General features: G+C 42.6%; 1 protein-coding gene across 4 annotated transcripts in view; it reads left to right on the top strand.

The window, feature by feature from the left end:
* The window catches only part of CYRIB (CYFIP related Rac1 interactor B), a 93866-nt gene that overhangs the window by 33064 nt on the left and 42420 nt on the right, over nt 1-18382 (top strand). For all 4 annotated transcript variants that reach the window (XM_035318950.1, XM_035318952.1, XM_035318951.1 and 1 more), the window contains exon 2: nt 17672-17751. The gene's annotated coding sequence lies outside the window, so the exon portion shown is untranslated. The remainder of the gene's footprint in view (nt 1-17671; nt 17752-18382) is intronic.

Below are 18382 nucleotides of genomic sequence, written 5' to 3'. Positions count from 1 at the left end.
GGCTTGCACAGCCATACAAACACTCCTCTTAGCACTCACTGCAGCTGAGGGAAGTGGAAATGCCCGGAACTTCGGCATGGGACCAGAAAGTCGCGATACAATAGAAATACCAGAGGTACCAGAGGCTGTTTCAGGATTTCCACCCTGTATGTTCATTCTTGATCTTGCCCTTTGAGGAACAGTGTAAGTGGTGGAGAGACTTGGATGGAAGCGGAGACAGGAGGAGCACAGGTGGGGGGAGAGGGGCTCTGTCCGCATGCACCATCGTCAGCTTTTTCTGCTTGATTGTAGCAAATCTGCATGGACCTCAGGAAATGGCTGACCTAGTTTCTTGGCTGGTAAATTAATAGACACGTTTGCTTTCTATAAAATCTGATCACAGACCGAACTGATGTATGAAATGAATGAAGATCTCAGAACGTAGAGATAGGATACTGACCTTATCTAGGCTTTGATGTTAAGGCACTTGAGAGGTGATGTGATAAAGGGACATGAAATAAATAACATGGCACAGGGTGACAAGGAATAAGTAACTTCGTCGTGGTACGTGAAGTTGGCATCCAGTTAGCAGGCATAATAGGCATAATAAAATTAATTAAATCAAGTTTTATTTTTTTTTTTTCTCTCCACACAGTAATCTAACTGGCACTTGCTGTGACACTTGTGTTTAGTTAAAAAAATACACTTGTGTACATGTTTGCATGGCAGTACTGAAAATCAGTGTTTAAAGGTAGTGGTAGTGCTGGTTGAGAGATTGATTGTGAGATATTTTTATGCCAAAGAAGAGCGTGGGAGGGGAGCCAGTCTTGTCCTGGTAAAGTGCACTGGATGTGAAATCTGTGCCTTGAGAGCTGCTTCAGAAGTCATCCTAGATCAGAACCTGAGTGTCTTTCCTGTGGCAGTCTCCTCCTTAGTAGAGATGCCAAGGGATTGTTCATTTTTCGCCATCTTGTGTGGAAGGTGACGGTGACTTTGTAAAGCTGTGTATGTGTGGGGCTGTTGTTGCGGGGGTGCATATATATATATATATATATATAATACATCTTTTTTCCAGATCACTTGCATCAGTCTGCTAGTTAGCATCTCGCTCTGCAAATCCAGCCTCTGTGTGGAATTAGGCTTGTCGTTTTGGTGCTGTGTCCAGCAGGAGCAGCTCAGGTTAACCTGCTGAATGGGGAAAAACACACCAAGTTCTCCCTCCCCTTGCTTCTGGGGGAGCAGGGGCAGGAGGAATGGAGCTGCCGATTAACAGCTCCAGCAGCTTGCAAGCAGAGCTGCTCCTAACGTTATTCAGCGTTAAACAGTCTTGTTTAAAATATGCAGAATTGTAAAATTCCACGCTAGAGATAATGCTTGGCTTGTGGGGCGGTTACTTCTCAGTGCCGGTACTCTGCTTTTCTTCCCTTTGGGTGACTGCCTTGGAAGTGGGTTGTTGATACCCTGCGTGAAACTGGAATTTTTTTGCTGTTTGAAGACGGGACTTTTCTGCTAGCAGGTGTGCTTCAGATGAATTTTGTCACTGTGATTCCTGGTGGTATTCAAATGCTGTGTGTAAACTGACTTTTTGCAGCTATTTTGGTGGCTTCACGTTTTCCTGAAGTTAAGAGCCTTACAGAGCTTTGCGTGCCTCTCCAGCAGTGAGTGATGGGGTGGGAAAACTTATTTGCAGATGTTTCTCCTGTCTGGTGATTTGAGTTTGCATTATTTTATTTATGCACAGCCTGTTTGCATGTTTCCACCTCCTTTTGTTAAGGACAAGTAGATCATCAGAATGGAAAGGACAGCTTAGAGGAGCGTGGTACAGGGCAACTTTTGGACTCATGTGTTGTAGTCACCAGTACATCCCTGAGTCTCCTTAACGTTGGTAAGGGAGGAGCAGTTTCACCATCACACAGTTAGTCGAACGTGCTTATACAGCTCAGAAATACCCTAACCTTTCTCCAGCTCAAATCTTTGAGCAGTTTGTCCTGATCTAAAGGTCATCAAAAGACTGTCAATAACACATCAATGAGGAAAGCCAGCAGAAGCTAATTCTGCTGCTTATTTTCTGTGCTGCTGGTCTAAGCAGCCTTGGAAACTGCAGCCATGCGTGGTGATGGTGAGTGGGATGTCCTAAAGACCCAAGATTTGGGTGACTTGTATCTCGTGTTAATACATGAGCCCTGCTGGGAAGTTAAACTGCAGCTTTTCCGATTCAGATCTGTTTTAAAATGATGCTGTGCTTCCGATTCTCTCAGAAATCTATTCCAAAAGTGACTCGATTCTGCTCTGTGGTCCTTATTTAAGACGTTGTTTTGCTAACCTGTTGCCTCAAAGCAAACTTGAGATAAGCATTGGCCTCCCCAGATAGTTCTGACAAGTGGCGTTGTTTAAATGCAATTGGGTAACTTGTCTTTGTAGTGGCTTCACGTTCACACAGAAACCCACAGCAGAACTCTAAGCTGTATTTTAGTTTAACACTGGCAGGAATTGTGTGAGTACCTGAAGTAGTAATTGGGCTAAAGAAACACCTGTTTATGCCTTTTTTAAAATAATTTTGGTTGCTGAGCAGGAGCTTCATGTTTGTGTGGATAAAGATGAGCAGGGAAGGACTGCAGTCCCCGCTGTGCAGCAGGTTATTCTGCGAGCTGAATATATGGAAATAACTGGCGTAGTGCTATAAATGGTGTCCGGTGAAATAGGTTTTTACACATTCCAGCAAATTTTTTTCTTATCTCTGTTTTCTGTTTTCTTCCTGGTGTATCTCAGTTTTGAGTGTAGCCTTCTACAGTAACATCTAATCAAGCAACACGTAATGAATGCTATCTCCTGAGAATGGACAGGATTTTTCTTCCCATGGTGTAGCTGGAAGTTCTGTTAACTAGAAGGTCAAGGCTCCGTTCTGTGGAAGATAGGCTGGGAGGTGTTTAAATCAATACAATTACTGTTTGGGGGTAAGTCTTTTGCTCTGGAAACTTGGCAGATAAACCAACCTCACTGCATACATGATCGTAGTGGTGGAGCTGAGCTTCCTAACTTCAGCTTACTAGGGCAGCCCCGCTGCAGAAGAATAGTCAAATGGCAAGAATAAGTCAAGAATAAGTCAAATGGCATCCTTGTTTAATCTTGGGAGGCTTTGCACTGAGTAAGTTCCAAAGCAAAACGGAGGTCTCTTCAAGATACGTCACAGAAGTGTGCTGAGTAACCTCTAAAATAACTGGATGGTGATGAAAAGCGCGGCTTTGACTCTAAGCTGCTAACAAGAAAGCTGAGATTGTTTTTAATGGTTAGATTGAGGGAAAGCTGTAAGTGTATACAGATTTTAAGTCCTGCAAGAGGGCTTGACAGGCCCAACTTCCTGAACAAACTGTCATAACGCAGGAGTTGATGAAAGCTTGACTCCAGTTTTTACTTTTTAGACAGACTACGGCTGATGCCGTGACTGCAGCTGCTTTGTTGGATCCAGCTACAATCCCGTTCTTATTTATGGCATGGCTCTGTGTTCTGGTGTAACAACTGCCCCCCAGTTTTCATCGTGTCGTCTCTTTAATTTCCTGCTGTTCCTTGCAGCTAACCTCCTGTGTTCTGCAGCAGCGAAGGCTGTGTTCCCCTCTCCCCTTGGGAGATAATGAGGACGGGTGAGAAAGTGGCTAATATTACCTCCTGCCACCACTGCTACTTGCTCTTTCTAAGCTTAAATAATTGTTAGCAGTTCTTCTCGAGGTTGTAGTTCGTTATGTTAATTTTCAACATCAGATATTTTTAGGTCTGCGTATCTCAAGGCTTTTCTTCTGACAGTATCAGGCTTGTGTAGAGGCAACAATAATCCTTACTTGTCCAGCTTGGATAAACCAACACGCTTCTCAGGGAGGACTTAAAGGGGTTATGTGTAGAGCTGTCCTAGGCATTTCCAGCATCCTTCTTGTTTTTAATTAAAAAAAAATTGTCATTCTGGCCAACTGATCTTTTTGTCATGGGGAGGGGAAACGAGCAGTTTTGGGTCCGCTAACATTGCTTTAAGCTAGGAACCACTTAAAGTCTTGCAAATACCTTGTAAGGTCTGTCCTCCTGTCAGAGCTATGAAAGTAAGTGCTTGGAAGAAAAGCTGGGAGGTGGATCTAGTCCTGTGATCATCGTCACGAGCAGCTCTGCTGCCAGTGTGACTTTGGGAGGAATGGGGGACCAACTACTTGAGGCCTTGGTGCCGCCTTTGAATTGTGTGCATTTGTGCCAAGGTTTTGTTTGTCTGCTTTCTGATACTGCTTTTGTGTGCGCTTTGGGAGACTAAAGCTATAAGGAGGTGTTTTTTTTCATGGATACTTGCTCATATACATACAAGATTGCTTTTGTAGTTCGTATGCCATCTCAATGTTGAAAGCATCCAAGAGTGGCATTCCTGGATTATTTTGTCATCTCCTTTGTGCTGTGGAAAGGAACTAACTGTCCAGATTTCCCTACCAGTAAGGAATACCTTTCTGTATCTGAGTGTAGCTACAGATACTGTGGTTTAACCAGTGCTCTGAAACCAGAAGCAGGTTCAGCTCGACTGAAGGAGCAGATACTAGGGCTTAACTTCCCCTTTCAGTCAAATACCAGCAGCAGGCTAAAAAAGCCAGCCTGACCTTATCACAAACCAGTTGTGTAACTGCATGTTCTAAATGGTTCCCGGTTAGAGGATTTATGAGAGCAAAGCTGGGAGCTGCAGGTGCCTCCTCCTCCTCGCATAGCACCTCAGGTAAGTTGCGGGCTGACTTCATGTGTTGTTTGACTAATTCGCCTGTGAAACCCTGGTCAAGGCCTTGATATCAAGTGTGAAGCTTTAGTAGGCTGAGATTTCTCCAACAACTGTGTTATTTTGGCCTGGTCGCTTTTCCTCAAATAATCCTAGGACAGGTTTATGTTTGTTTTGGTGGTGTGTTGTGTGTTTTTTCGTTCTTCTAACTAAAGCCAGCCTTGTGGCTTGGGTTTCTTGGCAGCTTGACTTGTGCCCACTGATTTCCAAGTGACAGAAGTGGAAATTAACTGGGCTTTGTTGACTTTGTTACTGCAGGGATTCTGACTGTTAGTGTGCATCAGGAACTGCTTGTCCTCTGCCTTCACAAGTGGAAAAAATAAATGTGTGGACAGGTTTCGGTTTCTCTAAGTCACAGTGGTGTTGACTTCAGTCTCTCGGAGCACTTATTTTGTAAATGGGGAGAGGTAGACTTGGTTAGGATTTTGGAAAGTGCAAATAGTCTTGAAGATCAGTTACTTTACCAGCACTCATTTTTTTTCCTTAAAATACCCACTCAGGCATTTTAAAGAGTAAGCAGGGCAGAAAAAAGTTTTTATTCTTTAACACGGGGCTGAAAGCTACACATTTGCGTGCTGGGATTGGTGTTTGTGATGGTGTCTTTGAACTGTTGCAACACTTGTGAATGCCTTAGCGATGAATATTTCTGATAACAATGCCTGTGCATCAGAGGAGCCTGTTAAGGGTAACCGTGGAGCTTGATGACAGCTGAAATTTGCTCTTGGCAGCTTCAAAATCATGAACAATGACAAATAAGATCACTTAAAACTATTGCGAACTCTTATGCTTTCAAAACATTTTGTTTAAAAAAAACACAGCCTTCAGGGGAGCTCCTGAGTTGTGATGAAACGCAGCAATAAATTCAGATAACAGTACCAAGCTGGTGTCTTCTCTCATCCAACGAGTTCCTGACAGCTCCTGGGAGCTCCTGATGCAGCTGAGTGCAATTTGGAGTAATGTCTGTGTAAGGACAGAATTGTTCTGCGTGTTGTTCTTTCTGTTCTCATTGGAAGCATCTAAAATTAAGAAATGCATTAAAAAAAAAATCATTCACTTACCAAGACACACAACTTGGCTTTAATAGATTAATGTTGATAGCTTGAAATATTCAGTTTAAACTGGGAATTTTCCAGCTCTGTTTCTTGTGTGCGCATGAGTGTGACAACACCTTTGTGGGAGTTCAGGGTCCTCTAAGTACTGTGACCCCGGCTGAAAACCATTCTCCAACAACAGCAGCATTCAGAAAGGGTAGAACAGATGGGGTGTATCCATTAGGATGTCAGTCTGTCATCTTTTTACGTAACTTTCTGGACTTCAGTACGCTTTTTTGCTTTGGGAGTCTCTCGAACTTCCATCTTGTTCTGTGTAAACACAACTTAATCCTAATCAAGGTCAGGTGCTGAGCACTGATTCCTTTTGCTGTTCACTTGCTCTTACCAGAGACCCCAAAGTCAGTTTTCTGCCTTTGGCTTTACAGGGCGTGGGCTTACAACACAGAATAGAAAGAGTTGGAATTGGACGAGGTTGAGCCACTCCTTGGGGTAGTAGCTTTAATGGCTGGTAGAGAAGTTATTTCAGAAACTGTCACTGCAAGCATTGCGCTAGCTCGGCCCTACCCCAAAGTCTTTGTGGAACAGTGATCCTTGGGGTAAGTTACTGTTGAAGCAGCTCGTTGGTGTTATGGGCTGAGTGACCAGTGGCAGAACCTCAGTGTCTGTAAAACATCATGTTTGTGAAATTTCTTATGGTAATCAAAATTTTAAGTCTATGTGTGTGTGTGCAGGGGTTTGTGGTGATACAGAAACTGCCTCCTCACACCTGAGCTGCGTAGTGTCTGCTGCTTTGTAAGTGTGTAGGTGGGCAGAGGCAGTGAACGAGGCTTGAGAAACTGCCTTACAAGTACAGGCTCTTCTCACACCCGGTGTGAATTAGCTCTCTTCGATGGCCTTCCCCTTTGATGCTGTTTGCCAGTGTCGGTAGGAAGTGACAGCACCTAGGGCAAACTCTCCATACCTTAGGTTACCCCTTTTGAAGCTGCCTGTGGGAATGGTGTGCTTTGTTTGCTTGTTTCAAGGTTGGCATAGCACGGCTGCTAATGGCTTCTGCCATCTTTTAGGATCTCAGCATGGATCCGGGGTGAGAGAGAGGGAGAGACCACCCTTTGGAGCAAGCCTCCCTTCCCTACCTAGTTTTTGACTGCCCATAGTCTTGAGAAAACCTGGTCTCGTTTTTAGGAACTGCTTGGTAACTTGTGTTACTGCTCATGCTCTCAGCTGCCATAAGCGCGGTGTCTGTGATCTGGGACAGGGCTCTGCCCGTGGGGCTGACCAAGAGGCTGGTGGCCCTGTTCTAGGGAGGCAGGAAAGGACAGAGGTGGTGGATCCTGTTAGTGGTTTCAGCCTAGCTCAGCATTTTCACGGAGACCACAAATTTATCTTCAAATCTAAGGTTTGCCCATGGAGCAATTTATTTATATGTATAGTATTGCTAACACACTGTGTAGAATGAAAACCGTACTTTTAATTTCTGATCTTAGGAAGTTGTCCTTAAAAGTTTAATGTTTTTAACAAATACTTTCTAACACTTCAAGACACTCCTCTAATAATCCAAAAGCAACCAGTGTTGCAGTTTGATCTGGATGAAACTTTTGTCCATGTATATCATATTTGGCACTTGTTTATTTATGTTTATTTGTAACCTCTGTGATAGGATGACTTCATCAGCAATTTGGGATGCCTTGCATGATTTTATTTTTTTTTAATTCAGAGTAGTACTAATACAGGATCTTTTGGGTAGAATATTAATATGTTGAAGTAAAACTGTTATGTCCAGGGTTAGAGTAGGCTGTCTCAAACATTTAACTTTTTACTGTCTGTAAGACATCAGAAGGTTAAGCTCTCAGCAGTAAAACAATTTCCCTTATTTCTCAGTTGAGGCCCAAGAGTTTAACATGAATGTTTTTGCCAGATAGAATTGCACTCTCTAGTTTTTGATGCAGGGCAGCTTCAGCAGCTTGTGTTCCTGATGTGAAGCAGCAGGGAGATCTGAGTTACCCTGTGCTTGGCATCGCGTGCCCTCAGGGACTGCCTGGAAGGTCTCTAGGCAGCCTCTGCTACACTTAATCTCTTTCCAGATTCACCCAATTTTACCTTTACCAGCTCTTCCTGTAGCAGAGTTCAAAGACTGCATGCTTGGCTCAGGGCCTGTGATGCCTGGTGTTGTGTGTGCAGCCTCGCTGCAGGTAACAGGTACGGCGGTGGTAATTACCTGAAAGCAAATAGGAAGTCAGCACTAAAATCTGGGATTTAATGGGTGTTACTGCAGTGCTAGATGGAGTTTCTGTAGCTAAATGCCTCCTAATGTCTGTAAGATAAGAGCAAGATGAATAATTATCTGTGAAACTCCTTTGTTTCCTTTGCAGTTACACATTGACTGAAGCATGTCCAAGTGAAAAGCTTTCATTCTCTCCGACCTGGTAGAGCTTGCTCAAATTTGTAGTACTATTTTTGCTGATACTTGTATTTTTAAGCAAATAACTGAATTTTCCCCAAAAAATGAGATACAGGCGCAGAAGGCCAACATCCACTTCTGTATTTTGATGATAAGGCAATGAATTCAGTTAATATTTATGGTTTTCAAAGACTTAGTAACACCACATTCTTTTTATTGAAAGACTGAGGAAAGCTTCTAAAAGCCCCTTGATTGGCCAAGTGGTTTTGCATCGCTCTTGTAAACTCAGCTTGCTTGTTCTAGTTTCTCTCTGATGCTCACGACAGCGCCATAATGCTAAAGTAATTTTCTAGTGTAGTCACAGTGACAAGCATATCTTTATTAATGGGATTTATAGTTATGTAAGTCTCAATTCCTCGGTCTTGTTTTTGTCGTGTTCCAATACTCGGAGATTGCTGGCTGTGGTGTTTGGAAAGTTCCTGCTATAGGAAGCTCTGCTAGAGGAGCACCAATAAATCATCCGGTTCTTTGGCAGTGGCTTTGCCACATGAGATGTCCCTGATAAATTGCATAAGTTCATGAATGGCAATGCAAATAATTCCATAGTAGGTAATGTTTGTTCTAGCCCATGCTAGGCGTGACAGGCCTTGAGCTAAATCCTGTCTCACACCAAAGTTAACTATCTTCCCTTACTCTGAAGCTCCTTTAAAACAGATGATACGGAAGATTTCTGAAGGAAAATCTTGAAGGAATCTGAAGGCAAGGAGACTTTAATCAATCCTGCTGTAGCAGATGACTCCTCTGAGTGCTCTACGCTGCGTGTGTAGCCCTTTCCTGCCAGCAGCCAGACACGTATGTTGTGTGCAATTCATCAGTGCAGCTGTACCACATCCAACACGCCCTGTAGGCACTGAGTCATCATCCTTGCGCAGCTCTGTAGGCACTGAATCACAGTCCTGGAGCAGGTGAGCACTACAGCACCACACGGTGGACCCAGCTTCTTCCTAGAAGGCATGCATCTGTGGTGCATGCGCACACTTTGTTCGTACCTCCTGCCGAGCTGGAGCTTGCTTCCAGGCTCCTGTTGCACAACGCAGGTAACATTCCTCCAGATGTCATGTTTTGGAAGAGCTCGTGAGTCTCTGCCTCTGTTTGAGCACAAGGCTCCTACGTGGTGCTGCTGCCTGTCCTCTGCCTGCATGAGGTGGGTGAGGGCCCTGCTGGCTGCTCAGGAAGGAGCAGCCAGGAGCGTGCTCCACCTGTAGAGCAACTCGCTTGTCACATGGGTTTAAAGCTCTTTGCAAATGAAGTCCCTAATGTAAATTTGGAGACTGTAGAAGGCAGGCACTTTAATTTCAAGTTTAATTTCAATTTAGGCTTTATTAATATTGCTTATTCCTGTTATTCTATTCCTCTTGAAATCCATGGGCCTAGAACTTTGTCTCAATGACTGCAGGTGGGTACAGGGCTTGTACTGATTATACTTCTGTTACATGCACTTTCATCCACTCAGATTTACTGGTAAGTAGATGAAGTGAAGCTGTAATGTTGGTCTCTTGTTGCACTTTTAGTTACGTGCAGCAACTTAGCATCCACAAGAACTTGTGCTGGGTGTGACTCTACAATGTGAATTTCATCTGATATATAGGGCCTTTCTTTCATGTGTGTATTTAACGTCAGGTTTTTGGCTGTGTTTCTCTGTGAAAAAGTGTACCCCAGAAGCTGTTAATCTTGAAACAGGTATTTCTAGCCTTGTAGCAAAAATACTTTGCAGTCTAACCAGTCTGTAAATAAAAGCAGATTTTTTTTCTACCTGTCTGCTGTTCTAGAATACTTTGATTTGGAAAGGATGTGCTGATTCCTTTGTCGTAGCCTCTATAACATGTATGTGACCATTTGTATATTGGTGTTGTGCCACTTCAGCAGGAAAATATAACAATTGTTGTTAAATGCTTCGTTTGTCATCCCAAATACAAAGCAATTAAAAAAAAAAGTAGAGTTCTTATATTGACTTAGTCTATAGCATGCATTAAATGCATTGTGCAAAGGCTGTGGGGATGATGGCCTTTTCAACTATATTGTCAACAAAGATCTTGTACTCTAGATACAGACTGAAGTGTTGGGAGGATGTGGGAGTGTAAGAATGGCTTAAAGTTCATCAGATTTCCTGTGCAGAAATAGGAGTCCAGTTGCCTCTAATGACTCTGAGAAGCGGATGTAAAAGCTGAGGCAGCCTGCACACAGCCCTCTGAGGGTGAGACTTCCTACTCGAGGTCTGAAGCACTGCAGTATCTGAGAGAACAAGAGGTAAATATTTGGACCCTAAAAAGATCATTCAGGCCATCTAAGCGAAGAGTTCAGGCTACTTAAACATGAGATTAAGTTAACTCTTGTAAACAAGGCTAAGAGCTTGAAGTAATACCTGTAGACCAGACATGTAGATGTAGACATATTTATGTCTAAATCCAGCTGATTAGGACACAGGGAAAAAAAGGCTGTATTGACCAGATACCTAGATCAAGGGCTTCATACACCTTCCCTCTTCCCTGCTACCTGGTTTCAGTAGTAAGAGCATTTAAATTGCACCTAATGCAAAAGAAGCAGGCTCTTCTGCATAGTTGGGAAACCAACCTCTGATCTGTTTGGAGAGTTCAGTGCCTATGTGAGCCAGGCTGGTGCCTGTCTCGGCAGGAGCTGGGGCACTGTGCAAATAGAGGTTTAAGGGGTGGATCTGGGGAAGACTAAGCACAGTACGGCCTGGTGAGAAGGTATTTTTATGGCATGGGAAATTCCTCAGTTCTAATCGTTGCTCACAGTGGGTCTTTGTCCAGTGGAAAACTGAAGCTGTTTCTGTGAGCCTGGATGTGCAACTGCTATCTTCTTGTTATGAGGCTTACTTAGGAAGAGTTCTTGTAGGTTATTTATCTTTAACCATTATAGTCAATGCCAGTTGTGATGGTTTGCTGGTTTGTGTCATACAGGCCTTCCTTTATTCTACTTCTGTAAAGAGTAGAAAAATTAGGACTGGTCCTGTGTTCATCCTATGGGTTACTTCTGAGTTTTAACAATATATTTTGTGCAGTCTCATGGCCAGGTGTAGTATAATTAAGAAAACATTACTTGAGATCCAAGGTCAAAAAAAGTGATGTCTATGCTTCAGAATGATGAATTTTTCAAAGTTGTCTCTCTTCCTATGTTCTCTTCCATGCCTTGTGAGAGGAGCATCCTCTCACCAGTAGTAGAAAGGATTGCTTGTACTTCAGTCTTTGTAACTGTGGACCTGCCATTTTCATCCTGCTATGAAAACCTGTTTAGTTACTAAGCTGGGGAATGGTTCACCTGTAATCTGCCTTCTCACCTCAGAACTGAGCCACTCTGAGGAGCTGAGCTGCACTGTAAGGAGTAACTATTTTAAAAGGGAACTGAATAAAATACTGGTTATGGTTGTGTTTTTCTCAAGTCTTGCCTCAAATATATTCTGGCTGCCCATAGTTAAATGCTCTGTCTCATGTTTGAATATTCAAATGGTTCCTATCAGTACAGCTGTACTTCCAGTTCCACATTTCTTTTAAATAGAGAAATATGCTCGTTGTATGGTTAAATGAGATCTGTAGTTAGAGGTTTCCGTTTTATGTTAAATGCAAGATCTGTGTTATTTCTACTGCTGCATTTATGGTAAATGTAGGCACAGGCTCCTGAGCTCCAACGAGTTGAGTAAATTCAGGCTGGAAGAAAAAAGGTCTGATGGTAGCCAAAGCTGCTGAAGTGTGAACAAGCTCTCCTGGGACTTGAGCTGTTCCCCATGGAATACCTCTTAGTGCTGGTAGTTTTGTTTTTTATGTTTACCTTGATTTATTTTTTTTAATAAAGCTGGTAAGGGTAGTGTTCTCAAATTCAGGCCCTCTGTAGTGCTTCAAGTTGTTCTGAGAACCTGTATTTTAAAGGACGGTGGCTAAACCATGCAACTGTGAGCTCAGAATGTCAAGTCTGGTGTTTGAAAGCTGAGATGAAGCACCAAAAGGAGAAAAGCACTTACTCCAAAGTCATAGAAAGGATTTCCAACTGTAATTCACAGAGAAAAGCTGGTCAGTGTTTTGTTCGGTAAATTAAACTTCAGTTAATGCATTGTCTTGGGTTAATAATACTTTAAACCCACGCCAAATGCTTGCTGTCGGGACAAGAGAAGGTTATGTGTGAGTGCTTTCTGTCTCCATCTCTGCAGCTCCTAATTTAACTGAACAATCCTCACGTTACACACAGAATTAACTTCTGGTACGTGAATGTGTCAGTGCCTGCCCACTCAAACACATAAGGAGTATCATCAAATATTTAAGTCTGATAAAGAAAATGAGCAATTGAAAATGGTCAGAGTACCTCTCAAGCGCTATGGAGCTACGAGGAAGCAGAGCTGGACCGTGTTTTGGAAACAACTTGTTTAATCTTTGTTATGCTTTGGAGTGTCATCATTATTAACTGTGTGATTTACAGCTGAAGCTCAGACTATTGAGTTGTAGTATTGCTTCTTTTGATCTTAAACAGCTTCATTACTCTCCTGAAAATAAAGAAATTAGAACTTACTTTTTCAGCTGTGTAGAAGGGAACTACTGGGGATATTTTAATAGCTCTCTGACTGGCAATTCCTCAAGTCACAGAACAGTTTCTTCTTCCAACTGGAAATTGGAGTTTTGGCACTGTAAGTTGGCAAGGAAAAAATAACTGCATCATTTTGGTGAGTGATGGAAGTTTTCAACCAAGTTTTGTTTTCTGTGGAAACTATCTATATGAATTGTAGTGTTTATTGGTTTTCCTGCTTTTATAGGGGACTGGATGTGTTGCTTTTTGGATCTTTCTCCATAGCTGCCAGACTATCAAGAATAGTCTGTCAGAAGCTCTGCAGGGGTTATTTTGACTGCTCAGTTTGTGTGCTGTCTTATGGCTGGCAACAGAACTCCTTATAAACTACTAGAAGCCTTCTGACACTTAGTTATCTTTAAGGATCTTTATGGGGATTTTTTTAACCCATCTTTCTATACTGAGCCCTTCAGGTATATATTAACCTGCTGATGGGTTGTTGTCACCTGCAGTCTGTTGTGATCCATGCTGGGGAGGGTGCATCGCCTCAAATTCATTTTGCTCTCTCCTCTACTTTCTGTGTTTTGGGCTAAGCAAAGTCGAGAACAGATAATGATGTGCGTAACACGTGATTTTAAATGTGGTTTGTGTCTCTGCAGCAGTGTTGCATATACAGCTTGATGCTAGGTGGAGTTATTTATGGAATCCTAGAATAGCTCAGGTTGGAAAGGACCTTAAAGCCCATTTGGTTCCAACCCCCTGCCATGGGCAGGGACACTTCCACCAGCCCAGGTTGCCCAAAGCCCCATCCAGCCTGGCCTTGAACACCTCCAGGGATGGGGCATCCACAGCTTCTCTGGGCAGCCTGTGCCAGTGCCTCACCACCCTCTGAGTGAAGAATTTCTTCTTTATATTTAATCCAAACCTACCCTCTTTTTGTTTAAAGTCCTTCCCCCTTGTCCTATCACTACACTCCCTGACAAAGAGTCCCTCCCCAGCTTTCCTGCAGGCACCCTTTAGGCACTGGAAGGCCATTGTAAGGTCTCCCCAGAGCTTTCTCTTTTCCAGGCCAAACAACCCCAACTCCCTCAGTCTGTCTAACAATAGAGGTGCTCCAGCCCCTTGATCATCTTCATGGCCTCCTCTGGACTCCTGCAGGAGTGTTCTTGTGTCCTTCTTGTGCTGGGAGCCCCAGAGCTGAACCCAGACCCCACCTCCAGGTAGGGTCTCACGAAGACAGAACAGAGGGGATCAATCATCTCTCTCGCCCTGCTGGCCACACTTCTTTTGATGCAGCCTAGGACACGGTTGAATTTCTGGGCTACAAGAGCACATTGTTGGCTCACTCACTTCTCAAACTTCTCATCAACCAACATCCCCAAGCCCTTCTCCTCAGGGCTGCTCTTGATATTCTTATACATAAAGGAGATAGACAGAGCTTTCAGTTACAATTACTTGCCACATTAAGTTGTTTGAAAGCCAACAGAAATGTAAATTTTGCCTGCCGTGTAAGTTACAGATCAGAGAGGAAATAGCAGCTCAGGCTGCCACAGGCCCTCACCTTGGTGGTGTCTCCGTGAGGTGAGTGTCCGAGCAGAGCAAGGCGGAGGACTGGAGGCTGTTGGGTTGGCAGTTGGTGGTTTGTGCAGAGCTAAAAGAAATGCTTTGACCTCATTTTCCAACCGAGCCATCCCTGCCATCCCTGTTACCTGCTTGTGAGGGCATGGGCCCAGCTCTGACACAGGGCATGCTTGGCCTGTGAGTGGGGCTCTTGCTTTAATGGTGGCAAAGCCTGAAAAACCTCTTGGTAATTTCAATCCCTGCGTAGAAACTGCTGTATCTGGCAATAAGGGCTGTTTTGCCACAATATTTCAGCAAACTTTCTAGCATGGAGTACTCTGATTTTTTTTTTTTTCAATAACATGCATTACCTCCTGTTACTGGCATTACTATTTTCTCCTGAGGATGCAGCCTTTAATGTCAACGTGTTCTTGTAGCTCACATGATGGCAATGCACGGAGGCTTGGGAAGTGTTGTGCCTGTTGAAACATACACCAGAGCAAAACAAACATCATGTGGGTCACAGAAGACTCTTTGCACCTTTATGGTTGGTTAATAGTTTTCTTGAGCATGAGTTTTGTGTGGAGAGCAGGATTTAATGGGGCGCTGTGTTGGGGAGCTGAATTCCACCTTCCCCTTCAGTGACAAAACTAATGAGGTAAGGGATGGTCACCTAAATGAATAGGTGAGGTGTGAGGGATGGCTGCTAAAGTGAACGGGTCAGGTCTCCCCAATTTACCAGGAACAAGTAGGTTTATTGTCTGCTTCCTTCTTTTGGACTCATCCTTACAAAGCCATGCCAGTGCAGCATTCGGAGGGCAAGCAAGGATGTCTTCTGAGAATGAGCACATTCTGCTGTTGTTTACCAGCTAGTCTAATTAGCCTGTCAAAGAAACAGTGTTAATTTGCTTCACAGAGGTCTATTGAAGTACAGAAAATTATTTTTTGAATAAATACTGACTGAAAACTAAGAGCTAAACTGGCAGCTGCCTAATTCTTCAGTGTTGTCATTTATATGATAGGTTAAAAGCTCTTGACAGGTTTTATCAATGGAAACAGATTATCTAGACCATATTAAAGGATATAAGTTAATTAAAGCTCGATTATTATTTATTTATTTATTTTCCCCTAATTTATATAGGGACCAAATCTGTAGCAGTACCTTTTCTCATAGGGCAGGAGGGTCTCCGTGCTGGGATAGCACGGGGCAGGAGGGTCTACACGTTGGGTTTGATACGGCTTTCACTAAAACAAAATCCTACGTGCTACTTAATGTAATTATGACGAGGTTTGAAGGCTGGGAACGTGAGTTGGTCCAGTGGAAGTGTAACCCAGGTTTTCTGTTTAATGAAATCAGCGGTCACGCTTGAAAAAAATCTATTCTCTGGTTCTGAATAGGAAGTTTTTTCTATTGCAGCGTAGCAGGATAGAAGGATCCAAGTATTTGTCGAGTGTTGAAGGAAATTACACATGTTGCAATTGCATAAGTGGTCACAGCCACGAGAACTTTCAAATCCACTTGTCAGGCTGAAGACAGCAATCGTGTCACTCTGCTCAGTGATGTACTGAGCTACGTGTGAGTGTAAGCCTTACGGCTTCCATCAGGGGGTTTTAACTGAATTGTCAGGAGTTGTTAACTTTAGATAGGTCCTTGGCAGGAGGAGCCATGCCTGAAATATGGTCGGAGAACAACTGTTGAAACAAAGCCTGTGCTTTAACAAAGCGAGTAAGGTGTCATGGATGTTTCTTGGATTTCTGCTTCCTCAGGAGAACAAATCAGGACTTCATACAACAGTTCTGGAAGGGGGGACAAGTGATAATTGGCCAGGCACCGCTTATTGTATGTGCACACAAGCTAGCAAAATTTATCATTAACAGTGCTTTTTTTGTTTTTTACTTTTGAACTATCTGTAGCAAAATGCTTTGTTTCAGTGTGACTGCAAATAGAATAATTTTATTTTATTTATCAGTTAAATTTGGGATAATGACCCCCTCCTAATCCTCAGAGTCCTTGTGTTCTCCTAGCACTGCTGTTTGGGTATCAGGATTCTTTGGTGGGAAGGGGAGGAGGGAATGGATAGTAATTTCTGATGATAGCTGTCAAAAAACTAAAATAACCCCCTAGCCCCAGTACTGCAGAGCTCTTCCCTTTTTCTTCTTCCTTCCTGAACTGGGACAAATCAGCAGTACTATGGCTTTTTGATTAGAAACTTCACTGTGAAGCAGCATACTTTCCTATTAAATGCTCGTTAATCAGGATTATCTAATGTAAAAGGAGCTGAAGTAGTACAAATTAACACTGAATATTTAATGTCTCTTCAGCTGGATCTGCAGATGTCATTAACGTGACAGGTATTTTATATTTCTAAAACAATTTCTAATGCAAGATGCATTGCCAGATGGGGTTGACTTCTCTACTGAAACGAGGAGACCTGTAGGATGAAATGGGAGGATCGGTCTTTAAAAGAACCCTTGAGGTGTGAAGTATCTGTGGGGTAGATTCTGGTACCAGGAATAATGCCTGCAGTAGGAGCTCCAGTGGCTTTACTGCAGGCAGGTGAAGTGACACCACTCAGCTATTGGTAGATTAGCTGAAATCCCTGAGAGATGATAAGCCTGCCAAACCCCACATAGGACAGGCTTACCCCGTAGCACAAGGGTATTAGTTTTGGCTAGTTCATCACCCAGTCACTGCACTAAAAAAGATAGATGTTGCTTGTTGTGTAAACCTCCTCCAAATTAACTGAAAGACACCTGGACTGCTTGTGGTAGATCTCGGTGGAACATTTCCATAGGAAATGTTGTTCAGTTGCACTGTAAGAGTCTGTTTCTAAACTGGAAACTTAATTTTGAAGCAGCAAATGTAAGTAATCTTAGTAAGTTCAGAAAGGTGTAAGCTTTCATTGACCTCATCTGTCTTTAAGTGATGAGAACTGTAGCAACAAAGCATTTTCCCCAGTATGCACTATACAGATATATATATATATGCCACTGTACATAGAGACTTTATTTTTTTCTGCTGCAACTAAATGTAACCTGGTTCTGTAGTGCTGAGATGTAGTGCTCTATTTCTGATGCTTGCGATCATGGATAGCTAATTGCCTTACTGAATCACTGAAGAGTTTGTAAGGATGCCTCTTTATTTGCTTGTACTGTCAGTTCCATAAAATCACAAGTGCTTTATGTTTTATTTGTATTCCTAAAGCGCATTGGCTCCTTGGCACCACAGGTTTAACACCAATTTACCACTGGCACTGGCTGGTGTAATTGAAATGCTGTGTATTGTTGCATTTTAATGGAAGTCTTCTGTTTGTTCAGATTCTGAAGAGAAGCTGCTGCATCAGTAATCTGAGGAAGGGGAGTTCTCTGTTAAAACTGCAAGAAGATACTACCAACTGGTAAACACTTCCTTAGATGTCTTTGCTTGTTGAGTGTTTCTTTGTTTTCTGTAATATTTTTGGCCAAAGAGAACAAATTATTTTGATCTATTTAAAGCCAAAAGTAGTCTATGCAATAATTTTTTGTGCTTAACTGTAGCTTGCCAGACAAAAGGCAAAATATTGGTCAAGAGCATGTGGGTATTTAAACAGAATACGGAGTGATTAAATTCTTCCCTACCAAGCGAGAAAAAAGACTAACCTTTTTTCTGTAGTAGAACTTTGAGCATTGTCTATTTGCATTTTCCAGTAAGGCTAATACAACGTACCAGTGCCTCTTACTATACAAAGGCTATTTACTTGAAATGTAACTGAACACTGAAACTTCTGATCTGATGCTTCAGAGACTGGAGGGAGAGAAAAAGGGAAACTTAAAATAAATCTGTTTTAGAAGTTGAACATAGCTAAGCATGCTAATTGAAATTTCCAGGTGCTTTGGAAGATGTTACTAGTGTGCTTTTAATTATTCTAAGGGTGTTCAATGAGACATAATTTTCACTGAAAATAGTACATGATAATATAATTAAGGATGTATCATAATTCACAGGCATTTATAATCACGTGTAGGTTGCCAGTAGGTTCAGAACAGTAA

This window comes from Oxyura jamaicensis, chromosome 2 (assembly GCF_011077185.1).
Source record: "Oxyura jamaicensis isolate SHBP4307 breed ruddy duck chromosome 2, BPBGC_Ojam_1.0, whole genome shotgun sequence".
In the NCBI taxonomy this organism is placed as follows: domain Eukaryota; kingdom Metazoa; phylum Chordata; class Aves; order Anseriformes; family Anatidae; genus Oxyura; species Oxyura jamaicensis.
The sequence above is the reverse complement of the archived record's forward strand: the minus strand, read 5'-3'. Positions and strand labels throughout refer to the sequence as shown.